This window comes from Acomys minous (assembly GCF_964271855.1).
Source record: "Acomys minous genome assembly, chromosome: 18".
NCBI lineage: Eukaryota > Metazoa > Chordata > Mammalia > Rodentia > Muridae > Acomys > Acomys minous.
In genome coordinates this window covers 28,165,067-28,192,774 of record NC_140501.1, presented here as the reverse complement: position 1 = coordinate 28,192,774, position 27,708 = coordinate 28,165,067, and the positions used below count along the sequence as shown (strand labels likewise).

Sequence of the window (27,708 nt, the reverse complement as noted above, 5' to 3'; positions counted from 1 at the left end):
GACTATTAAAGATTCTGTTGTCTTAAAGGCTTTATTAAGTTATTGCCCAAGGTCGGGAAAGAATACAATGTCTACATATGTTTGCCAGATTCATACTGCTCCTTTATTCTGGCTTTCCTAGCAGGTGTCTCTTTAAGTACTTATTCTAAATGGAACACAACTGGGAGACATCAAAAAGGGCACTGTTGACAACTGTCATAGCAGATTCCAGCTTGACTAGCAACTGAGCAGAAGGTCTCTCTCCAGAGTACTTCAGATCTTTCTAATAGTAGCATCATTTCCACCAGGAACCAAAAAAAAAAAAAAAAAAAAAAAAGAGTACAGGGAAATGATGCTTCTGGTGAAAACTCAACTACTCCTTGGAAATGTTCCACAATACCAGACTTCCCATACAACATCCCTGCAACTGCCATAATCTTGATTTTAATGTCAAATTTGCAATATTTCAAGGGACTGCATAAGCTACACATCTGTCAATAACAGTTAATGGAAAACATGACAAAATCTTATTTGTTACATACCTACTCTACCTTTGAACACTTTAAAGCTCTGTCCTGACATAAATAGAAAGTTAACCTTAAAATTGTCAATGTTTTCAATTACGAATGATTATTTTTCTGAGTATAGAAATGGAATTTATGATGTGTAGGCTGTTTATAATATGTACAATTCTTTCCTGTAATGTAGTGCTTGTTAGCTTGTAGGCTATTCCACTGCTTTGCCATCACATAAGTTGGGAGAGAAAAACATGCCAGATGCTGAAACAAAAGAATTCATTTAAGTGATTATTTTTTAGAGCAATTTGCTCCTTTATCAGGTCCATTCATCTATAAAATAAAAGTTACTAAAAGTTCTGCAAGAGCAGAAGAAAAATGTCAATATTGTATTATATGTTGCTAATAGTTATCTATGGTACATATATTATAAAACACCAACATACAAAATTACTTTTTTTACTCTGTAACATACTTGATTTTTTTCTAGTCTTTTTCATGTTTTTTGTCATATTTTCTTTTTAATTTCTCTCTTTTCTTTCTGTATTTTGTATTATTGCTTTTCCTTTTTGCATATATATTTGTACTATTATACATATATAAAATAAACTAGATACAGCAAAAAGAGCCATGAAACAAGCAGGAATTATATAAATTTTACATTAATAGTGTTTTGGCTATTTGTATTTGGCACCTTGGAGAAAAAATTTTCCCATCTTGGTGAGTCAAAAATTTTGAATTTAAACCAATATCTATCATGTCTCATCTGTATAAACATATCTATACCTAAAAATGTCATAACCACTAAACAACTAAGCTTATTTGTAAAACTAAACTTCTTGAGAAGGAATAAAATTTTATTATTTTAAAGCTTCTTTGACCACAAGACAAGTTAACTCCTGGATACACCCATTCAACCTCAAAGCAGATGATGAATATCAAAGAACCTCTATATGGAGATGGTTTTAAATGTGACAAAGTAGCCACTGGGCAAAATGTCCTTGTTTCTGGCACAGACAGAATTCTGCCTAAAAATGGGCAAGCTTGGATGTAGGCATAGTCAACGGCAAAACTCTGTGAAGTCAGAGTAAGCAATTCCTCAACAGTTCCTGACTGACAGATATGTCTGTCACATATACTGGGTCAGAAGGCTGAACATGATGCTCCTATGTTATAAAGAGTTTTGGTGACTGAACAGGCAGGACACCGTCTCTGTAATTTTTTTCATTTTGGAACTTTCTGGTTTTTTGTTTTGTTTTGTTTTGTTTTGGGGCTTTTTTTTTTCTTTTTTAACAGTTGTTTGGAATCAGTTTAGATATTCATACTCATGCACTGGTCACTTTTATCTCATTTTAAGCAAATAATTTTATTCGATAAAAGTAGATGTCAAATATGAAAAACAAAAACATTATATATATATATATACACAAAAATACAGTATTTTCTTTCATAAAAATGTTTCCTTAAAAATAAGTTCTTTATGAATGAATATTGAATAATCATATTTGCTATTACTGTTGTCACAACAATGAACGAAAGAAACCATAGTGCCTCTTTTGTAAAAATGCAACAAGTGTGAATTTGATATAAAATATCCCAACAAAACAAATAGTTAAGCTACAGCAAAAGTAACACTAGAGACCTTGAAGCTTCCATCGCGATTGTTTTTAGATTTGCAGTGCGTGCAAAGTATTCAAATGGAATTGTACACCACTGAACAGCACTTCATTCAACACAGAGTGGATACAGGACAGAAGTCTCACAAGATTGTACTTCCTCATGATATCACAGTTATCTAAGTTTGTGTAAGTACGCGCTGATAGTTGTATGACAAAAAGCCTGTCACATTTCACAGACTGTATCCCTGTCATTCAGCTACAAACAACCATAATTAGACTCTCCCCCTTTACTTCTGTATCTCAGGGCCATTGAACTCATTTCAGCTCCCTCACAGCTTATCTCACAGTCGGTAACTGTGCTAATCAGAGCTTCTCCTTTTCACTTTACCTTGATCAGTAACTATGATGGAGATATCATACACCTCATAACTGCAACCATTTATGGTCTGGATCCTATTGTATCGCTCTCACCCTGCACCTTATTAAAGGCATTTTTCTCCTGGTCCTTCAACATTGTTGTCATTATTGCTATCATCATCATCATCATCATCATCATCATTGTCGCTGTCGTTGTCATTGTTGTCATCTTACTTTTTCTCTCACATATTACATTCTGACAGCAGTTTCCCCTCCCTCTTCTCTTCCCAATGTCGTATGCCTCCCACCTTCCCTCTACTCTCAATCCACTCCTGTGTCCCTTCAGAAAAGGGAAGACCTCTCAGGCATATCAACCAAACATGGCATAACAAGTTGCAATAAGACTAGTCATCCCACTCATACTAAGGCTATTTCTAATGGAACACACCAGTAATAGATAATCAGTGATTTCAATTTTCACTCAGGTACAAGTCACTTGTATTAACTTCCTGCTATCAACTCTTCACTCTTCTCTCAGCCACATTCAAAATTCTTGAAAGAACCTTCTACTCTGATCAAATATCTCACGACGATCTTTGCCTCTATATTTCTAAGACCACCACCACCATCCATGGTGTGATCCTAGGAAGATATGTTTCAATGCCCATTTTTCACAAGTGAACTGAATACACTTGAGGTTTTCACCCATTTCTAACTCTCTCAATCCCTTTCCCTGTGTCTCTTTTTAATATCTATCATCCTACTGTACGCTAGTTATTTTTCATTATCCTTCTGCTTCATCTTCATTTCTGTGACATTCTTCACATTTTAGTTATTGAGAGATACAACACATCATGACTCAGTTTTGAGAAATTCTTTTGAATTCCCAATGTGATTTATATAGTTTCTAATGTGGTAATCATTTGAACATTTACTTGCCATATCTACCATCTATCTATCTATCTATCTATCTATCTATCTATCTATCATCATTATTTCACCATTATCTTGACTTCTGACCTTTATATAAGTTTGTTCTGTATCACATTTCTCTCTCTCTATTAATGGAAGTTTTGATTGCTCATTTACTGTTATTCCTAAGCTAGAACTACTAATGCCACACTCTCATTCTCAGCCCTATCTAATCTATCTCTCAAAGATTATTCTTTGTCTTCATTTTCTTTCAAACATGCATAAAATACAGCCATGCATACCCACACACACATACACACACACACACATACATATACACACGTACAAACACATTTTATCTCTCCAACTCAATTGCAATTTTGCTTCACAGAGGCAGACAAAATAAATTAATTATACAAAAATGGAATTATATAATCACTTACACACCTAAAATGTTTTTATTTTAGTTAGTAGAAGTATATATTAATTGCTAAGTGGTAACCAATTAAATTGACAAGCCCATCCTAAAGATAATATTGAAACATTTCTGTTATTGTTTTTGTGTTTTGAGACAGGATTGCTCTGTGTAACCTGGACTGTCCTGGAACTTACTCTGTAGACCAGGGTGGCCTCAAACCATGAGATTCCTCAGCAAATTCCTCCCAAGTGCTAAGACTAAAGGTAAGAACCACCAATGCCTGGCTTACATTATTTCCTCTGCAATAGTTCCAGACAAAAAAGGTCTCTTTATCGCTTTGCATATCTCACATTTTCCATTAGAATCATTGCCTTCATTTATAATCAAACAATTTTCTAGAACTATTTACTTAAAAATATCAGAATCTAAATCTAACTGGTTATGTTTGCATGTTTTTTCTTTACTACTTTCTGCCTAACCCTTCACACTAATGTTTGATACTAGGTAAGTATTTACTAAATATTTGTCAGTTCAATTGTATTTCCAAAGCATTAAGTAGTAAAGAGCATTAAAGTGAGTTTTAGTTTATGTATGCAACAAAACAAACAAAAATGCACAAACACACACATGCTGGTTCCAAGCCATTTTAAAAGCTATATTTGTTCTCTCACAGTTAGTCTTTGTACAATGCTTATTGTGATAACTTGCTGTATTTTGCTCTAAGTGGTCTATTTTAAGTGTATGCTATATTCTATCTGTTTCACATAGTGACTTTCAGATAATATGGTAACATTAGAAAATGACATAAAAAGCAACACTTGGTGTAAGTTATACTAAAATATCTCACATAATATTTAATTTTTATCACTACTATAATTAATTATTTAAAGTTGGTTCCAATGTAATCTTATTAAATTCTTATATTTTATGAAATATCTCATCAATTATATATAATGTATATTAAAAAGAGGATAAATTATCTTTATTAGATCCACTTATAAATTTAATTCTTGCTGTTCCATAAACTAGAGCTCTTTAGTTAATTAATGCAAAGTAACTGTCCTCTTTCCTTATGTCTCATACTACTAATTGCAAACTTCATAAGTTATTTTCCAACAAGCTGTTGCATTTATTATAAAATGAATATAGCACTTTTAAGTCCAGAAAGTCACATTATTATTTTAAACAATAATTATAAAATAATTCTCTTCAAAATCATGTGTGTGTGTGTGTGTGTGTGTGTGTGTGTGTGTGTGTGTGTGTGTGTGTTACCCTAGAAGAATTTTAAGCCGGCAACATGGCTGCTTTGTCAAGGGATCACCTGCAAACACCTTCTAAGTCTATGTGATATAGTTGGAATACAGACAAACTGTGGATTACAGTGTAATCTGTCTGGATTACAGATATGCCTGTAGCACAACCTTCAGTCCCAAACAGTGGTAAAATTCCATTATAGAAGGAAGCAGCCATTCTTGAAAGTGACATCTCATTCAGGGAAGAACAAAGTGATGAATCAGACAAGGATTTGACAGAATTAGTCAGACATAAGATATGGCCAATTCTCATGAAAACAGGACAGGAAAGAGAGGCTATTTAAGAGAGAACAGAGAGAGAAAAAAAAGATTTACAGAGAGTTGATTATTAGTACAAGTTTATAGACACAGGTTACAGAGAGAACAAGATGGATGGAACAAACCAGAGAATGATCAGAACTAGAAGATTAAAACATATTGCCAAAGTTTAGTTTGAGGCCAGGTGGAGCAATTCGCTCAGAAGCCAAGAGAAGCAACTTTGACTCATTCAGCTTCGAGAGAATGTTAGTCTATATCAGCTGAGTTGAACCTGCTGCAAACGTGCAGAAAGAGCTAGAAAGTCTTGAGAATGACTCTCATCTTATCACCTCATCTGAGGGAATAAAAACAACATTCATAATCTGGTGCCAAGTTAGTATAAAAATTGAAGAACCAAAGATTATTTTTACAGTTTCTATTTCCATTTCTAATTTTTATTTTCACAATTATTTTGCCTAGACATAGACTCACTTTTCAAGGTAGCTGATATAGAACTGATGTGTAGAAAAGGTCAGTTCTCCCAGAGATGGTGGGAATCATCCAAAGCTTATTAGATAGTGCTGTTATATTATCATTATATTACATATGTATACATACATACAAATGATGCCCATACATACATGCATATATAATTTTCCACATACATTTATATGTTAGGCAACTGTAGAAGACATTGTATATGCATGTGTCTGTGCATGTATATGTACATTCACAACTCTCTCAACATGACCCCACACCAGCGACTGCAATTCTGAAGTGAGATGTAGCATGCATTTTTTTTTACTTCATTGGGAGGGAGTTGGTGGTTATGAGCATCATTGTATTTCTCACATTTGGCCATGGATTAAGGAGTATATTATTTAATCTGAGTAAATTCATAGACTATGGTAGCTAGCTTGAAAAGTCCTATATTTTTGTTTAAGTTAGTATAAAGTGGTTGAACACTAATGTATTTCTCTAAACATATTAATGAATTTCAATTAAGATCTAGATACAATAACATGCTATTTCTACTTACTAAAACCAGGATTTAGTCAACCCCATTGATAGCATTTGATTACAAATAAGCAAAGTCACAATTGATAAAACAGTGCTCACCTTAAATATACTTTTTATTTACTCTAAATATAAACAAAAATTACCACATTTTCAATAAAATAACTATTATATAGTCTTTGTCCATTGACTAAACTTTTACAGCCTTTGCTCAGTCATTCTTACCCAGGTCTGAATGAACTCTGCCCAAGAGGCTGCTGAGATATGACAAGAAGCAATATCTTGGCTGAGAGTTCAAGCTTTGTGGTCAAGAAGCTAAGTCTATGCTGTACGCCTACAGACTGCTGCTTTGCCACCAGGAGATTTAGTTAGCCTTCTTTTAATTTTACTAACTCAAGTTGTAACTTGGGGAGTAAAATGAGAACCTAATTTAATAGAATTGTCACAATTCAAAATCTTTCTGTAACGGTAAAACAGCACTGAATGTCAACAATAGTTTCATATGAAGCACAAATGTTGGTGACTGGGAAGGGGGGACAGCAAAACAACTTTAGGACTCATAGAAAGAGCACACCAGTAGCACAAACGTGAATGTTATGTCTCAGAAAGGCAGAGTCCCAGGATGTCCTGAGGATGTTATGCTGTTATGGAGCATAGCTCTACCTTTTGCCCTTGTGGTCATCACATGCCTCATAATCTATGATTTGCATAAAAACTGTAAGGGGCTTCCAGCCCCTCACTGGGCAGAATAATAAGGACTTCGAATAATAAGGACTGACCTTTTTCAAATAGTGCTGCTGAAGAAGATTAATGATTCATGCCCCACTCTCATAAATGACTTAGAGATGTAGATTGTTAGTAACAACCTGCACCCTCAAAAGGAATTTGGAGATATAGATTGTTAGCAAAATTAGGTTAAGATGTTTTTGCTAGTGACTTTGATGTAGAAAATCTTAGGAAACAATCTGAAGTTCAGAAATGTACACTCTTTAAATTATTTATTTATTTATTCTTTGACTTTACATCCCAATCAGAGGCCTCCCTCTCCTATCCTCTTGGTCACACCTTCTCTCTCTATCCCCCACCCCCGTTTCACAGAAAAGTGGGGCCTCCGCCACCAACCCACCGCAGATCATCAAGCTGTATCAGGACTGAGCTCATGCTCTTCCCGTGTGGCTTGTACAGGGAGCCCCACCAGCGGAAAGTGAAAAAACAAAAAACAAAAACAGGCAACAGACTCCATGTCAGAGAAAGTCCCTGCTCCTCTTCTTAGGGGACCCATATCAAACCCTAGCTGCCCATTAGCTACGTCTGTGTAGGGGGCCTAGATCCAGTCTATGCATGTCCTTAGTTGGTCCTGCAGTATCAGACAGCCCTTTTGTTCCCTGGTTAGTTGGCGGCTCTGTTGGTCTTGTGGAGATCCTCTCACCTCAGGTCCTTCTATCGTTCTCCTCACTTTCCCACAAGACTCCCTATGTTTCATTCAGTGTTTGGTTGTGAGTCTCAGCATCTTCTGAGTGGAGCCCCTCAGGAGACTGCTATGCTAGGCTACCATCAGAAAGCATAGCAGAGTATCTTTAATAGTGTCAGGGGGCTGATATCTATCTTAGGATCGGTCTCAAGTTGGGCCAGGCATTGTTTGGACATTCCTTCAATCTTTGCTCCATCTTTATCCCTGCATGTCTTATAGACAGGGTAAATTTGGGGACATGGTTCTGAATAGTTGACCTAGGACTATTTTTGACGTCAGTGAGCAAGAACAATGGCATCCCAACTAGTACTAGCTGATGTACCTTTCTCACTAAAACTGGCCTAGTGATCATGGTGCTGATTAATTTCTTGTACCCATTTTAGTGTTCAACTTCCTGATAGGATTCTATAAAAATTGTTAATGAGTAGATGTGCACCATGAGAATTTAAAGTAGAAGTAAATGATTGTTTTGTATAAAAAAAAAAAGCTTGGATTTGTGATTCTTTTAAGATTTTTATAAGATTTTTGAGATAAAATAATAAATAATTGATCATTTCTTTGTAATTGCAAACTGTAGCCTGCCAGTAATAGAAACTGGCTCAAAATATTATCTTTTTTTTTTTTCAAAAATGAACTGAGCTCCTTCACTTTATTAATACATTCTTTGATCAAGAATTAAAATTGTATTTTAAGGATTACCAAATGGTTCAGAATATCTTTGGCAACAATGAAGAAAAAGTAATTGTAAAAATTAAAATTATCTTGTGTGCTTATACTTTGTTAATCTATAACAAGTTGCTTAGTTACAAATGTATGTGGGCTCCATGGAATAGTTTGGTTTTCACATTTTTCACCCGTAATACATAAAACATTTGATCATGTGAGGATTTTAGGGAACACCTTTTTTAAACATGTAGTCATTGTAATTATTCACATAAAAATTAGAATGTAACCACATTGTGATTTTCATACTGCTTGAGGTACTTTGCAGAGATTTATAAACTATGGGAAAAAATAAAGTTGTTGAAGGTTTGTTCCATCTACCAATGTGTGAATGAATATATATATATATATATATATATATATATATATATATGTAAATGGAGCTTTGCTTCCTCCAACAAATGTGTGTGTGTGTGTGTATGTGTGTGTGTGTGTGTGTGTATGTATGTATGTATGTATGTATGTATGTATGAGTGAAGTTGTTGGACCTTGTTGAATCTTCCTTTGATCGCCAAGTGTAGTATGTTTGTGTGTGTGTATGTGTGTGTGTGTGTGTGTGTGTGTGTGTGTGTGTATGTGTGTATGAGTGAAGTTGTTGGACCTTGTTGAATCTTCCTTTGATCGCCAAGTGTAGTATGTTTGTGTGTGTGTATGTGTGTGTGTGTGTGTGTGTGTGTGTGTGTGTGTGTGTATGTGTGTATGAGTGAAGTTGTTGGACCTTGTTGAATCTTCCTTTGATCGCCAAGTGTAGTATGTTTGTGTGTGTGTATGTGTGTATGTGTGTGTGTGTGTGTGTGTGTGTGTGTGTGTATGTGTGTATGAGTGAAGTTGTTGGACCTTGTTGAATCTTCCTTTGATCGCCAAGTGTAGTATGTTTGTGTGTGTGTGTGTGTGTGTGTGTGTGTGTGTATGTATGTATGTATGTATGTATGAGTGAAGTTGTTGGAGCTTGTTGAATCTTCCTTTGATCGCCAAGTGTAGTATGTGTGTGTGTGTGTGTGTGTGTGTGTGTGTGTGTGTATGTGTGTGTGTGTGTGTGTGTGTGTGTGTGTCTGCCTTTTTACCCCCACTGGCCCTAAAGGAGTGTTTCCCAAGCCACTAGGAGTATTTCATCAGCCCCAGTGGATCAAGCCTCGTTCCCTTAGAAAAACGTCTGCTGGGTGATCAGCAGCCTACTCCACACCTGCCTCAGTTTACCCTGATCTGTCAAATGGGGCCTTTGAACATAAACTACTTAATCTCAACTCAAAACCTATTCTTAATCCAGCTGCCCAGAAGATTCTTCTGAAATATATGACAAGGTGACATTTTTGCCCAGGTTCTACAATACTTATTCAGTAAAATCTGCATTCCAGATGTATACCTCAGTACACTACCTCACGTCTGGTTCCCACTGGCTTTGATCTTAGTTATGTTTTTCCTGCTATATTTCCATGCTGTATTGTGAGCAAATCACATGATCTTGATTTTAGTCCTTTTGCTTATATAGTCCCATAAAACTTGAATTTCATCAATGTAGCTAAAGGTTCTTCCCTAGCGCCACGGATTTCTCCCTATGTCGTCCTGATACGAATTCAAATTTCAGTTTATCAGAGAGTCTTTTTTGAACGCTCTGTCTCCAAAAATCCTACAACTTCAATCCACATTCGCTGTTTTGCTGCTCACGTTTATGGCATGGAATTTCAGGAAATAAAGAAAGAACTGAGCTCCTAGCTAGTGGGAACAAGTCTGCCAGGTAATGTACAGGTGTGCACGTCTTGAATGCAGATTTCACAGAAAAGACATGGTAGAAGTTTGTTGTGTTGCTTATAAATAGTTGAAATACTACTTATTTACTTTGTTTTTGTTTTTGTTTTTGTTGTTCACTATGTAAGATCAGGAAGAGAGGTATTTTTATTATGTGTGTGGTCACAGTTATTGGGGTTTAAATATTGAAGTATTGAGAATCAAAGTATTTTCCATGACAAGTTGATAACTGCGGTAGCATTAAGCTTTAGAAAACCTAGATCCGAAAATTAAATAAAGACAAAAATAGAATTTATAGACAAAGTCAGTAAAACATTATGGTTGTCTTTAATCACTTGTAGAACTTCCATTAGATAACAGAATAATAACAGTGGAAATTCTGAAATTTATTTTGTAGTAAGTTTTATAACAATTATATCAAAATAATAAATTAAACCTCATTATTATTATATAGAGTAAAAAACCACAAATTTAAATATAATCTCTGAATATTTTATTTGTGTGAAATGTACAGATTCACAACAATTTAATGTATACTTAGGAAATATTGTCAAATTAGAGTATAGCCAGTGTAATATCTTGTGTGTACCTGTTTGTGTATATACATGAGTCTATGTTCCTGTGGATGTACTTTTCTGTTTCATAAATGTAAATATTTGTACCTATGTCTTGGATTCAGAAGATGGAGGTCAATCATGTATGCCATTCCTTGAGAGATGTCTATCTTGTTTTTTCTGAAATAGATGTTCCCAACTTGCCTACAATATACCACCAATTAGAAGATGAAAGTTACTCACACAGTCTCAGATCTCTGACTGTCTCTACTTCTCTATCCCTGGGATTATAAGCATATGTAACAACTCAGCTCTGGTAGTTTATGTGGGTTCTGTATATGGAATTGAGGTCTTAATGTATCTGGTGTTCTTTTAAAATGTAACACTTCTCTGATCATAAAAGTGTGTTATTTATGAAAATTAAATTCATTTACATTTAAATTATATTTCCGAGTTTTTATTTTTCCTTTGCTTTCTTACTCATTTAATGAGATACACTATAGAGTTGTGCTGCTGTAGAGCTCACATTGTCACAAAGGTAACTCCATTTCCTCCATGAAAGGTGAGCACTGGCTATCCTACTAATTTAGCTCATCATATTTCTTGTCTGGAGATAAGGGGCTATGCATAATAACTTACTCTAATCTCATCCTCATGAGTTACTTTCTTGATTAAATATACAGTTCCGGTGGTGACCCTAGAAGTTCATTGGCGCCCTAAGGCAGAAGACACATACTGGTAGGCTCCTAGTAACACTCACTGTATATTCCTAATAAGTTTTTTTTTCTTTTTGGCAAATAGTGATGCTTGTATAGTTGCTAAGCATGTGATTTGTCTTTCAACAAATCATAGTTAAATGCAAAAGTCAGAATAAAACTGAATCATGCAAAAAGAACTGAAACCTTTCATCTCATCCTGCCCAGTAGGAGAACCAACAGAGTTGTTTTGTTTTCATGCACTTGCTTACCATGACATCACCTGAGATTTTGTTGCAGGTAGACAGGAAGATCTACAATACCACTTTAAATTCTCAAAGATTTCCCATTTGCATGTAAACTTAATCACTGCAGATAAGTCTGGAGAGGTGTCTTGGTTGTTAAGATTATGGACAGCTATTATAGATAATGGAATTTTGGATCCTAGTACCCACACCTGAAAGCTCACAACAGCCTGTAACTCCAGGTCTATGGAAGCTGACAGAGGTACCTACACTCATAAACACACACACCCACACACACACGCACAAACACACACACACATACAGATGCACAAGTATGTACATAACTTTAAATGAAAACAAATCTTTAAAAAGAGGCAGCAGACAATCAGACTGGCGTGATGGGAAGCCTGCCATAGTACAAACTTGTAGCATTGTTATGTTTAAATAAATACATGTGTTTATTACATGTAGATTTTTAAATCATATGATAAACAATAGAAGAAAAAATCATCACTTTGATGGATTGAATTTTGATCCACAGAAGATCAATATTTTTCTGAAAATCAGAAGAATTCGAACACTGATATTGCCATCTTTAAAAGAAAATGTATCAACATTTAAAATGCACTTTTAAAATTAAATTTGTAAATCCCTTAGAAGTTCATAATTCTTTTTTTTCCCATGGCACAGAGTACTTGAGTAATATAACAGGGGATGGAAGTGGGGCCAGGGTTAAGGGGTGGGGATAGGGGTCAGGAGCTCCACATGGAGACTATCAAGGCTGGGTGATCAAGATGCAGGGGTGCCTGCATAAACTGATGCACCAACCAAGGACAATGCAAGCACAGGACCTAGACCCCCTGTTTAGATGTGGCCAATGTACAGATCATTCTCCCCATGAGGAAGAAGGGATAGCAGGGGACTGTCTTTCAAAAGATCTCTGGGGCCTGTGATTTGATCACTGCCCCTTAGGAGAGAGCCCCTGTGGGAACACAGAGGACGATGAGGCAAACTATCCAGATGAGACCTAATAGGCTGTGGTCAGAAGGTGGGGGAGGAGGATCCCACCGGTCAGAGGTCTAGGGGAAGGGAATAGATATGAAAAGGGAGGGAGAGTAGAAACAGAAAGATAAGATGGAGGGGATTACAACCCGATGTAATATGAATAAACTATAATAATAATTAAAAATTTTTAAAGAAAGTAATATCCCACTCTCCACTCTACTGTGGAGAGTGTTCTGTCCATTGGCTAGATCTGGGTAGGGGTTTAAGGTTTACCACCTGTATTGTCCTTGGCTGGTGCCTTAGTTTGAGCGGGACCCCTGGGCCCAAATCTGCCTATCATAATGTTCTACTTGTAGGCTTCTAGGACCCTCTGGATCCTTCTACTTTGCCTTTCTCCCATGCTTCTCTCATCGAGAGTCGTCCCCTGGAGGCGGAGACCTGGTGGCACTCAGAGGAAGGGCAGCAGGTTACCAAGAAGAGATCTGATACACTATGAACATATACAGGGGGAGGTAATCCCACTCAAGAACAGTCATAGGGGAGGGGAATAAGGGAAAAATGGGAGGGAGGGAAGAATGGGAGGATACAAGGGATGATAACCATTGAGATGTAACAAGAATAAATTAATGAAGGAGAAAAAAATTTTTAAAGAAAATAAAAGCTATATTGTTTCATATAAAAATATGAATTCGGTGTTCTCTCAGAACAGAAATAAAAAATTTTACTTCCTATATTCACTTCTGTTTTACTGATGTTTTCCAATTATAATAATAATAATAAATAACTCAGCTAAGAAACAGTTAATCTTAAGTGTAGATATCCTGCTACAACTTAAATGTCATTTTATATATTGATGTTGTAAATTTTTAAGCTACTTTAAAAGAAATCAAAACAGGTAGGCATCTGTCAATACAACATTACTCATTCAACATAGTTTTTCCAATATTAGAAGAAAGTTGAGGAAACTTCCGTCTTTACTAAAACTCTACTTATGGACCCAATATAAGAACTTATTCATTACATATCTTTTAATTGTTTGGAGTAATATTTGCCATCTACTCAGTTTTTAAACTAATTATTTAAATCAAAATTTAAAATATTCATGAACGTTTTCATTCACTAATAAGATATCTGTATTTACAATATACAAATATCACTTTTAACCTCTTTAGTGTTTCAATAACACAAGTGTCTGTGCAATGGAAACAACCTGCCTGAGAAATCCAAACTTGTGGTCTATGGGAATCAGGAAAACCATGGGAAAATCGACTTCTTCAGTCATCAAAGGGAATACCTGGAGTGTTTGCATCTGATTAATGCCAAGATATTTCAACATTAATTCTGAAGTGGAGTCCCGCACTAGGTGCACTCAAGAAAGAAAACATTTCAAATAAAATATTGCTTTATCAATGTCTCACAAAGAGAATACTTTACAATAAGAAGCTCCCACCAAAATATTTCCTCCTAAATGATTCTATTTTTTAATATATTTATTAATTTATTCATATTACATCTCAATTGTTATCTCATCCCTTGTATCGTCCCATTCCTCCCTCCCTCCCATTTTCCCCTTATTCCCCTCCCCTATGACTGTTCCTCAGGGGGATTACCTCCCCCTGTATATGTTCATAGGGTATCAAGTCTCTTCTTGGTAACCTGTTGACCTTCCTCTGAGTGCCACCAGGTCTCCCCATCCAGGGGACATGGTCAAATATGAGGCACTAGAGTTTGTTTGAGAGTCAGTCCCCTCTTTCCACTCAACTGTGGAGAATGTCCTGTCCAGGCTAGATCTGAGTAATGAGAAATCTTTCCCCAATTCATTTTCACTAATTATTTCTGCCAAATTGTTTGTCTAGAGGGTGTAGATTTAAATTCAATGCTAGTGATCTTCTGAAAGTATGTGTGATTAAAATGTATGACTGCAATAGACACATGTCCTTGTCTATCATTTACTTGTATCTGGTTTTTCTTTACCAATTTGTGTCTTTTGTGCTGAGATCAACTCAAAGCAATGAATCTTATCTTTATTAAATGTGTAAAAACTGCACTTATTCATATTAAACAATATAAAACTATTACTCTAAAACTGACTTAGATACAGTTAAATAGCATGACTACCTTACATTCTTATTTTCATGAATTGACCTATGAGCAAATAGTTGTCTTGTATAACACATTTTATATATAAATATATGAACTACTTTTCCTTGAGTTATAGTTGAAATTTCATGTGTTAGTGAGCCTACAATAAAATTTTCTTCAACTATAGACATTAACGTTCATAGACTTTACTTCTCTTTTGATGTCACTAGATGTTTGCATAGATATTTGCATGACTAATATTCTTGTTCATTTGGGCAGCAAGTTAAACTTGATAGAAAAAAAAACAGTGTGATTAAAAGCAATGGGGAGGCCCAGTGGCACCCAGAGGAAGGAGAAGCAGGTTACCTAGATGAGACCTGATAGGCTGTAGTCATATGGTGGGGGAAGAGGTCCCCTTCTGTCAGAGGTCTAGGGGAGGGGAATAGGGTGGAATGGGAAGGGAAGGTCGGAACGGGAAGACACAAACAAGGGGGAAACAATTGGGATATAATCTGAATAAATTATAGTAAATTAAAATTTAAAAGAGGAAAAAAAAACAATAGGTTAGCATCTCTCAATCTCACAGGCAGAAACGTTGGTTAAATGCATGATGGGTAGTGTATCTGAGTATGTTTGTACGATGATGAATAATGTATCACACTTTCAGGTTTCAGCACAATGGTGTGTGCTCTATAGACTGAAAACATGTGCAGAAAAATGGGCTTTACTTGCCACAAATCTTCCTGTGCACCATAATTACCATACCCGATGCTTGGTGCTGTGTGTGACTTAATGCTCCTTAAGTCCACACAAAGTCTTCCTCTATTCTAAGGCATTTTCACTGAATCAGACCAATAGAAACAAAAGTTTAAAAAGCGTTAGGATACTTACAAATGACTTATCACATTAGATGATTACAAACAAATACCGCATCTTTCATTTGATTTACAGGATGCAACTAGAATTTGATTATGCGTTCAAAATTTGAGAGTGGAAATGAAACTCATGTAGAAATAGCTAGGTCACAGAATTAAATACAAAGTGAAGGTATTTCCCTTTATTTTTCACTCTAAGATTGCTGATTATCATCATATTAATCTCTCTATAGTGGACTTTCTGTAATAATATTCCTTTATTAAAAATAAATGATATGTGTACACTGGTGAGAGCTGGAGAGGGTATTGGATCCTCTGGATGGCTATGAGCTGCCATGTGAGTGTTGGGAATTGAAACTGGCTCTTCCAGAAGAAAAGGTAGTACTCTAAGTATGGACTCATTTCTTCTGACCTTGAATTTTCTTAATATTTTAAAAGACAGTATCTTTATTCAGACCTGACTGGCCTGGAATTTAATATGTAGACCATGATGATATTAAACTCCCCAATATCAGTCAGCATGCCTCTGTTTCCTGAGTGCTGGAGTTAAAGGTATGTAGCAACAACCTGGCCATTCAGATTTATAGCACTACTAAAATCATGGTATGTTAAATGCCTAAAATGTAGAGCAACATATTTCCAAGTACACTAAATGACGTACCTATTGTTTCATAAGATGATTTATTCATTCACAAAAGTATTTCAGAGGCATAAAATAAACATGAAAATATATAAATACTAGAGTAAGAGGAACACAGAGGACTCAGTAGGATGAACATGTAGCATGGTTTCATTATTATACTGTCTAAGCTTACAGAATAAACCGTAACCCCTACATCTTTGTTTGCCTGCACGTATCCACCATATTCTCCCTTTCAGCTGTATATAATAACCACGCTGAGCTTTTCTAGTGCTGACACTTCTCCTGAGAGCACAGTCCCCATTCCAAAAGTTCTTTTTGTTTGTCTGTGTGTTTGTCATTTCTTTATTCCCTCTCCACCCTAGTTTGGCCAATCCCTGGAGCTGTGCAAGGAGGAGGCACACATTATTTTCATTAAATAGACATATATCTGGACTTGATTGAATCACATCGCACATATGGTCCGTAGCACAGATAGAGAAACAGAGAATGACTCTGAACTATTCACAGGGGACAGCTCCACAATATGTGTTATAGAGGGTATCAACTTTGAACATTAAGTCTTGACTTCAGTTTTACTAAATATAACACAATGAACATATATTGTTATACTTTTTAATGTAAATTAAAACTTGTTCTTGTCTTCAATGCCGCTCAGAGACTTGAGAAGGAATAAAACTTAAATTCCTGAGTGAGGCAGCAAGGTGGTTTAGCAGCTTCAAAAATGTACAAATTGAATTAAGACAGTTTACTGCCTTGCCAGTCACCCAATACACATTATAACATTGGAGCCTCATTCAGCTTTCTGGCCTAATATCTCTGCCAGGCTTGTTCACAGGGCAGGAACTATTGAGGACTTGCTTACCCTGACATGGCAGCATGCAGCCGTCGACTCTGCCTTCATCTAAGTTGCCCTTTTTTAGGCAGATTCTGTTTGTGGCAGGAACGAGGACATTTTGCCCAATGGTTATTTTGCCACCTTTGAAGTCGTGTCCATAAGGAGGCTCTTTGATGCTCATCATCTTCTTTGAGGTCGGCTGGGTGTTGTCAGGAGTTAACTTGTTGTTGAAGAAATTTAGGATTGTAAGAACAACTTTAAATGCCATATTCTGTGTGTCTCTGAGGCTTTTGAAGGCCTCATTCAACTATTTTACCTCATATATCAATAAAGTCATATCTATCTGTTAGACTTAGGATATATATTCTTGTGATAAAATTTGTGAAGTATTTGACATGCCCATGTTTTGTATCAATATACTAAATTCTATAACAATGACTTAGACATAGTTTTACAACCAAGTTTAGCTTATTAGGGGACAAGATCGTTTTAGATCAAGATAAAGAAGTTAAGCTATTAGTGTTGAGATAGGATAGATATTGAATCACATTCGGAAATTTTGACCCAACAAGACAGTAAAAACACTTACTTCATACTAGACGAATGCAGATGGCCAAGTCACTATGAATGTAACACGTGTAGAACTCAGTATTCTCATGATTGTCACATGTTTCTCCCTGCTGTATGTAGTTTATTTTATACATGTGTAATAAAATAAAAGTTAAAAAAAAACTTGGTCAAAATTCTATTTTGTATTGTCACATCATATCTGTTCAACTTATGTTTTATAATATCAGGACACAGCTTTTTTGAAAACATTTTTAAAATATCTTGAAAGTGGGAGGGAGGGAGGAATGGGAGGATACAAGTAATGGTACAACAATTGAATTGTAATCTGAATAAATTAATTAAATTAAAAAATTAAATTATAAAAAAACTTTAATGATTCCAAGGCTAGACATTTTTGTTTTCTGCAGCAGTCATGTGAAATATCTACAATGCCCAGCTCCCAGCTTGTTTATAAACACACAGAGGACCCTGGTGTGATCAGTGCTATAATTATATTACTGCTTAATAGCACATGCTGTTGATACATTAATTGCTTTATTGACTATTTTAAAAGTTTACGACCTCATCTGCATTCAAATTTGACCTTGTTTTGCACTTTTCTAGTGAATCACCACATTCTACAACCTACATAATGTGTATTGTACTAATAAATTTACATAATGAAAAAACAGTCAGATGATATGCACCTCATTATTTTTTTAATCAACTAAATCACTGTTAGGCACGGTTTATATTGCAGAGAATTGCATAATCAGAAAACACTGATGCTACAGCTTCATAGAGGGAAAAATGCTCCACATTTTTCATATTTTTATTGTAAATAATAAGGTCCAAATGAAAAAGCTACACGGTGTACTCGTTTGTAGAGAGAGAAGTAGCTCTAATATTTAATCAGGATAAGTTTTGCATTAGGAAATTCCAAGTAGATTAAGAAAGTTCTCCACAATATCTTGATATATTTTAAGTATTTTAAATTTGGGAATTTCATTTCTAAATTTGGCTTATTTATTTCTATATTAGAAATAAATGAAAGCCAACTGTGCAGTGTATGTAAGTACACTGAAGATGTGATAATTTGGTCATTAGCAAGATGGAAATAAAATTCTGAAGCTTTAACAATTAGACACATCTTCTGATGTCCATAAAATAAAATCTTATATGTAGACAGATTATTAGTTTTCAAAGTTCAGTATTCCCTCATATGTACAAGAAAAAAATTAAAGAGCTCCACCCAAATATTCACTTACTAGTGACATTTTGAAAATATGTGAATTTTTGACCCAAGACTTGGCATTCCATTACAGAGAGAATACAATATATATAAGACAATTTTTTAAATTTGCATTATTGGAGAATGTGAGTCTGAGTGCTTACATGTAATTTTGAAAGTAGAAAGTTTATGGAATTTACCACCTGGAGTTTAAGAAAATAAACTTAACAAGAATACAAATGACTGTATGAAGAGTTGTAGCAGTAATATGAACATTCATGTATTTTCTTTTATTGATGAGAAAATGAATGTCAACAGCAAGAACATTGTTCAGTACTGGTAAGCAAAGCATTTAAAAATTAAACGAAACTTTTCATTGTGCTTTGCTATTGATTACCATGTTCGAGTAGGATATAGAGTTGTTCAGTAAGTACTATATGATGTTGCTAATAAAATCAAAATGATCTTTTGCTGTAATTTTTGTTGTTGTTTTTTCCAGACAGGATTTCTCTGGGTAGCCTTGACTATCCTGGACTTGCTTTGCAGATCAGGCTGGCCTTTAATTCAAAGAGATGCCCCTGCCTCAGCCTCCCTGAGTACGGGGACAAAGGCGTGCCCCACCATGCTCAGCTTTGTGCTGTAAATTTAAACACAATATATTTGATAAGAAATAATGGGACTGTTCTAAGAATAGGTGTGCCTTCTAGAAGGAAGACTTGACTTTCTTTCTCAATCATGTTGAAGGAGTCGGCTTTGATATAAATACTCAGCATGTTACAAATCATGAACTGATTCTAATTTCACAGAAAACCAACACAGATCATATAACTACCTTGTGGCTCTCACTGCCTACAGAGGATTTCATGCAGTCAAACAGTCCCATTACTGTTAGGGCCAGACAAGTTTCTGGATAAAGAGTTTGCATCTTAATATCCAGTGGGTTGCTTCCTAAGATTATACAAATACATTTATTTGATAAACAAAGTAAAACGTATTCCTCAGCTAATTTTATCAAATAATGAATGCGACATTCTGATTGTAGAAATAGCACTTTATAAAATTACTTTATGCCCTAAGTCTTTTGTTTCCCTCAGCCTATTTACCAGAAAGACTTTCATCTTGGCTTCAACTCTAAATCACTTTATTCATGAATAATGAACTAACAGTACTGTGTACTTGTGAATTATTTTAGATATCTAAATTATTGTTAAAATTTACATTCTCGCTTCATGTGACTGAGTGTCTAATTAACTATGCACGTGGTATAGCAGCCACTTCCTCAGACTCTCATGGAATATTAACAACAGAGTGTGGGATCAACACAATGAGGATGTAACAAACTGAGAGAAAGAAGGCTGTTTCCTCACAGTGCCATCATTTCTACCTGAAACAACTCAAAATTTTTATTTGGCTGAAAAATTAAGCTGTTTGCTTAGAAGAAACAACAAAGACACCCAGACATTTTACAAATCTTATTACAAATCTAGTGAAAATGAGTATTTCAAGTAACCGTGTAATAATAAATGCATCAAAAAATATCAAACTCAAAGTATATTGGTATCTTTTTAAATTTTTATTTAATCCCTTTAGAGCCTGATCACAGCTGCCTCCCCCCTCTCCTCCCAGTCCTATACTCACATACCCGTCACTCCGTTCCTACCTCTCCTTCTGGGAGCTAGAGATGTCAAGGACACCACAAGAAGAACTACAGAGTAAACTAACCTGGGCCACTGGGGTCATACAGAGACTGAACCACTGATCAAGGAGCATGCATGGTCTGCACCTAGACCCTTACACACAGGTACAGATGTGCAGCTTACTATATTGGCTTCTTTAGATTTGGGAAATGCACTTCTGTTTTTCTTTTCTAGTCATTCTTTATTCTGTTTAACTCTCTTTTTTCTGTTATTAATTCCCAGGTTTTTAAGTTTTTATTAAGTTCTGACAATAGTTCAATGAATGGCTCTACTAATTTGTTGGGTAAACTACCCATACCAAAAGTTTGTGATAATAATTTTGTATGACTCTATAACTTGACAGGTAAAATAATATAACAATCTACAATTCAAGTTATTTTTAACAAAAGAACAAATACTCAAGCATTTGCTATGTCTGGTTTGGTGAAAACTGGAGTAACAATATTTAAATAGTGTTTCAGTTTCTTTATTTTATGACAGACTATTTGTGATAGTAAAACAAATGCAAAAGCCAAAAAAGTGACAAATTTAGTGGCAAATAAAATGAATAACAATTCATTTTAATTGTATTCAATTCAAATTTAAACTTTTGAGAAGAACAGTTATTTCTATACCATACTTCAAATTAAACAATAAGATTTACACTTTTATATATTTTTTTCATCTTCCATCTGTTATTCATCCTATCTTTAACAAACCATTCTCTCTGTTCATAACAGTGAGCCACTTTTCATTATCAATAATTATTTCACTGCAAGGGACTTTGAGAAGAGCATCGCTCTGTGTCAAGACTAGTTACTCCTTATTGTTTCATCTCATGAAGACATATATGAATATGTTTTCAATATTAGTGTTCTTTTTTGGTGTATCTCTGACTCTGGTTTCCATTTATATAACTCATCTAGACAAGAGTTTATAACATAGTTTCTTATTATTTTTTCTTTGAGACAGTATCTTGATTTTATCTGTGGTCCAAAACTTATGAGCATCTATTGGTGAAAGTGAAGATGGAGTTCTCAGAGTTCTGTAAGTATAAACTCAATTTTGTAACTCGAGTCTTATCGTATCTAAATAAACTTGAAGCAGAAGTAAAGTGCGAGGCTTATCTTTCCCTTGCTGTCAACAAGTGAGAGGTTAGTGTTTCTTGGGAACAATTTGATTATTATATGTCTCAAGGCCAATAGCCTATGGTTAATAGTATCTTGCTAGACTTCATATGTCTTAACTAAAGGATCCATAATTAGAAGGAAAATATATTTTGAATTATCATTAAAGTCTTCAAGGCACATGTACTTTCTCTAGTCTCATATTATTTCTAGGGAATTGTTTTTCTTTAGTTTTCTTTAATAATCTTAGCATACCCTTATTTTAGTGTTCTTTAAATGGATTTATTCATTACAATTTCAACTGCTTTTAAATTCCATTAACGTTTTCACCTGAATTTGTCTGGGAAATAATATTAAGTGAACAACGAGAATGAGGTTGGGATGAAAACAGGTGAAATTAAATAAGACCCATAAAAACATAAAGGAATAAAATTTGTACTTAAAGTAAAATAACAGTGTTCCCATTAAAAACATTACATTCACCATAAAATATAAATAGGAAAAGGGAAAATGAAGTACAAAACTCTGTGATGAGTGTGAGAATCATCATGCTTTATCATTTCATAAGGTAGAAAAAGACACAATTAAGTGAAAAATTTTTACCTTATTATGATGACTTTCCATGTGAGACATCCATGTCTATATTTAAAAGAATAAACATATCTTTCTAATATAATGATAAAATGTGTAATAAACACTGATTTACCTCTTATTGCTTAAATTTGTTTTCTCTCCTAAAGACTTACATTATTACGTTTTCAATATTAGTGTTCTTTTTCAGTGTGTCACTGACTCTAGTTTCGATTTATATATTTCATTTGGACAAGAGTTCAGATTATAACCTCAGAATTCAGAAGACCTTAAGATGAAGAACCTTCTCATTAAAAAAAAAGTTGTCATCCCAGCTGAAAAATGCTTTAGTATATATGTTCTCAGTGCTTTATGTTTTCTCTCCTATCATTGCAACTGTGGGACAGACAAGGAAAGTGACTGTAGCTATCTTCTGACAGAGAGGAGACCCAACTTGATGCTGAGATCCTGATCCCTCATAGAGAGAGACAGGATGGCTTTCATACAAACACTTTAGAATTGAATACTTCCTGTTACAGTGGACCAGTCTGATGCCACTGAAGCAATGGTCTTTAATTTGATGTGTGCACCTTTTTGTGGTAATAATTGATTTATTCTTTGATTCACCTTCCCAGCTGCTGTTGAAAGATGAGGTCTTCTAATTGCAAAGCACTTCTTAATTTCTATTTCCACCTCACAGCCCCCTGACATCCTTAGATGATTGTAGTGGGTGGTTCACAAACACTGGCTAATTAATGACTAAGTCTAGATATAAAGCCTTGAAGGAGTCTGGACTAGTCATACGCACAGACTGAACTGGTAAAAATGCCTCCTTCAGAAGAAAATAAAGCACAGCATAGAAAATAGGCCACTAAAATTCATCGCTAAAACTTTTCTAAGGCCAAAGAATATTATGATCATCGTCAGTCAATTTTCTTTATGAGCATGTAAATCAGGCCTGCAGGATAAAAGTCTCTAATTACTTAAAACTTTAACTTCTTGATGTGATCCTAGGTGGACTGCAAATGCCATATACTAAGGTAAAATATAACCACAGAAGGGACCAAGTCTACACATATGTTTTACACAAAAGATACCAAAAGTTACATTTTACAATAGATGCATTCTACAGAGAACAATGTGTTTAAAATCTATGTGAACAATTTTCCAACATATTAGAGGTCATACTGGTTTTGATAAAAAAGGAGTATATCAACATCTAATTTCCCAGTAAAATATAATACTGGTATATATCTGAATTGTGAATCTTAGCAGTCATTTGTGAAGCAAAATTTTTAAAAATGGTGAATAGAAAAACAATCTACTAAGAAAGTGATTATATTTATGTTTCTAAATTTACATTGGCTAAGTACTGGCAAATATGACAATGCCATTATTTTATCTTTTGGAAATATAAATATTTGCTGCTTGTTTTTTAACTTGGTTTCAAGTGAGGAAAGGAAAATTATTTCGTGATGAAGCCTGTGTGAGCTATAATATGAAGCATGAATATGAGGTAGAATGATTTCAGAAGAAAGCTTGACAGTATAATTATGAAAAAAGCTAATGGAAGGTGAGTAAGTTCTTTGCATTTCACCTGAATGTTCTCTCTCTCTCTCTCTCTCTCTCTCTCTCTCTCTCTCTCTCTCTCTCTCTCTCTCTCTCTGTGTGTGTGTGTGTGTGTGTGTGTGTGTGTCTGTCTGTCTGTCTCTGTCTCTGTCTCTCCCTGTCTCTGTCTGTCTGTCTGTCTGTCTGTCTGTCTGTCTGTCTGTCTGTCTCTCTCTCTCTCTCTCTCTCTCTCTCTCTCTCTCTCTCTCTCTCTGGACTGGGAAAGGGAAGACTGAGTCAATAGCTATCCAAACATGATGAATATCTACTAAGGAAAGAGGTCCCCACAATTGTTGCTGTTATCCTATTATCTTTTCTTCTCACATTTTGACCTAAAACAAGGGACACATAAGATACCTAAGCAGTAAGAGTTAGGGAATAATAACCAAAACAAGACCAAAAAACCTGGAAGGTAACTTGCTGAGAACGTGATATAGGAAGTAGTGTTCTAAATGACACATAGTAAAATCACATGCACCAAGTTTTCAGCTCTCTAGTTATTTAATTATATTATTTCCTTTAAGAAACTGAAGACAAATTTACTGATTGAGTGATGGATTACCTATAGCTCTTGAACCACCTGAATTTCAGTTGGCAAAATAATAATTGTAATATTTGTTAACATAGAGAAAATTTAACACAGGAAGTAGCTATCCAGGTATGGAAATGAAAATAACAACAACAACAACAACAACAACAACAACAACAAGAGTAGAGACAAAAAGTCCATGAATACCTAGGTAGTACATCTGTAAAAAAAAATTACAAGAAAGAAGGAATTCCTGTTCAGAAGGACTACACTACCCATGACACCAGGAGAGTGCAACAGAGAATGACTGTGCCACATCCAGTACCCGAGCCTGAGTGATGGTGAATGAAAAAGCCTGAGAAAGATGACACATTTCCCTGCTCCAGTTCCACCAGTTTTCCCTTTCCAGGCTCCATTGTCAGAACCATCAGGAAGCCAGAAAGGGAAGGGGAAATGCAACATGCAGAGCTCCATCAAGGGAGCCACAAAGCTGGAGGGCTTGGAGTTGACAAATAATAGCTTACTTAAAGCACTGGCATTTAATTATGGGCATTACGATGTGGTGACTGATAGGCTCCTTTTGAACTGAATCATATTATTTGGGGAGGAAGGGATGGAGCTTGGGTTCTGATTGCAGAAATAGCTCTAAGCCTAGTCAGAAGCTGTGTGTCAGGGACTTCTGAGAATAGGAGCAAAGAGTACAATGTTCAAAGCATAACTTTGTCATCTAATCTCCCCTTTTAAGTTTTCTTGGAAAATAATCACTTCCTCAGTGGTTCAATGACATTGTGTAGAAAGCTGACCTGATTTTCTAACGCACTGCATTCTCTGCGTAAATATATGCTAATACCACAGAGGACCTCGCTCTGTTTGTTATGCCTCATCCATCACGGAATGGTTAACTTGTACATTCATCTTTTAAAACTAATAATGAATTTCTAAAACCTCTTAAACGGGTTTAAGTTCCGTAATCCATTTATTGAACATGGCTGCAATGAAAAATTAATTATTAAACAAGATCCTTGAGAAGATATCAGCAGGCTTGTCACCCATGGCTGAGATTGATAACATGTCAGTTTCCAGACCAGGGAGGGCAGTGACAACTCTCAAATTTAAACCTGGAAGGGTCATGTTAAGCATGTCTTGGCATAAGCCGCATTTTTAATTTATTTTTTATTAAATGTTAGATAGAATAAATTCATCCATGCCTCTCAAACACAGTCTGATTAAATGAGCTGGCACTCTTTCAATTGTAAAGGCCAGTTATGGCTTCTCAAGGACACGGGAAACGCTGAAGCATAAGACAACAGTAAATACAAAATGCAGACAAGGTGGACAGTGATATATTCCCAAGCACCACGGGCGAAGGGAGATTTTGCAAATTGCTGAGGCTAACAAAACATGGGCAGCACCATGTTCCCCAAATGCTAAATGCACCTGAAGCTGGAGAGCTGGTGTAGGGAAGTTGTTGCCTCCAAGGGCAAAAACCACAATAATAACAGCAAACCCATACAGAGGAGAATGAAGTTGAGCTTGGCAATTAGTAACCAGTTTTCAAATACAACATTGTGCTTTTGGATTAAGAAGTTGGGAGAATTTTTCAATACTTATGGGAGTTTTCAGTGATGATAATGAAAAGAACATTGTTTTACGGTGTGGTCCTATGTCAAATACCACTGCTCCATGATTGGGGCCTCTTAAAGGCACAACTCAACCTTAATCTGTACGGTGATGAAAAAAAATTGTTCATATCAAATCCTTTCAACTGGGTCACAGAGAATCAACTGTTCAGAATACTACAATCAAAAAAAGAAAACAAAGCAAAACCCTGTGGTCTCCTAAATCTGACTTTAACACCTCAGTGAACAAAATTACAACTCACTTGGATCTAACTGGGCCACAGTATTTGAAAACAGACAAAAAAAACTTCTTAGTAGTGCATCACATCTCTGTATGGTCCCTTACATTGCTTCTAATTCCTGACTTCTTTTATTTTCAGCTGCTTAACAATATGTCCTCTATAGTGATTTAATGAGGTAAATTTGAGCAACAAGGAACATATTCTGTCTTATCTGAGATACAAGAAATGTGCTATAAAGTGCAGCATGGAACCTCATAGATCCTTGTGCCTTGTGTGTCAGGGGTGAGAGGAGGACATCCCACTCCAGACAAAGCACTCCAAATTCTCTCATTTTTTTTTCACATTATACAGTAGGCCTTGGTGTTAATTCTCATCTACTTCCAAAAGAAGCTTCTTTGATGAAAGAAGCTTACATATGCATACAGGAATATGATATTAGGAATCCAGTTATTGCTATGTTCAGTTAGCAGAATAATATTAGTAAGAATCCCCTTAGGCTTATAACTCAACTAGTCTCTGCTTCCTGGCTTTATTAACAATGTCAAGTGTGAGGTTCATCTCATAGAATAAGCCTTAAATCCGATGAAATTGTTGTTTGTTGCTCCCATAATTTTTGTGACACAATTGTGCCAGTGACTATATCATGCAGGCAGATCACAACTATAGTTAACTAGATTCATAGCTAGGCACAACTGACGATGACTTCAAATGACCAGGAAATGGCTTTCATTTGTACTTTTCACTGAATACTACCTTTTTTTGCCAAGTTATGATGGGCAAGGGCTATAGACTCTTACCCTCTCGGAGATTACATTTTACAATTGATGGAAATAAATATTTTATAATGCCCTAACTGCTGTAGAATCTTTGTACAAAATGGTAAAAACAAACAAACAAACAAAAACAAAAACAAAAAAACACAACCCTTTGTTCAGTGTATTATTCTAGATTCATTGATAAAGTACTTTATATAAAGCCATTGAAGAGTAGGACTAACAATGTTGAAGAGTTGACGGCAGGGTGAGAGCTATGTGCTAAGATGGTAGCAGAATATAAGCAGGCATGCAAAAGGCTGGATATTTGGGAAGTGAGCCAGAAACACTCAGTCATTCCTTTCAAGAGTGTAGAGGCTGGGATGTAGCTCAAATGACTAAATGTCTTCCCAGTATGCATGATGTCCTGAGTTGAATACTCATCATAATACTGGGCATAATAGCATCTGGCAGTAACACCGTCATTAAGGAGGCAGTAACAGGAGAATCAGAAATAAAAGGTCATCCTTAGCTACACAGTATAAGCTCAAGGCTAGCTTAGAA

At 35.4% G+C, this 27,708-nt stretch overlaps 1 protein-coding gene across 5 annotated transcripts in view; it reads right to left on the bottom strand.

The window, feature by feature from the left end:
* Window positions 1-27,708, bottom strand: part of PCDH9 (protocadherin 9) — an 879,612-nt gene that overhangs the window by 625,669 nt on the left and 226,235 nt on the right. The gene's annotated exons all lie outside the window — the stretch shown is intronic.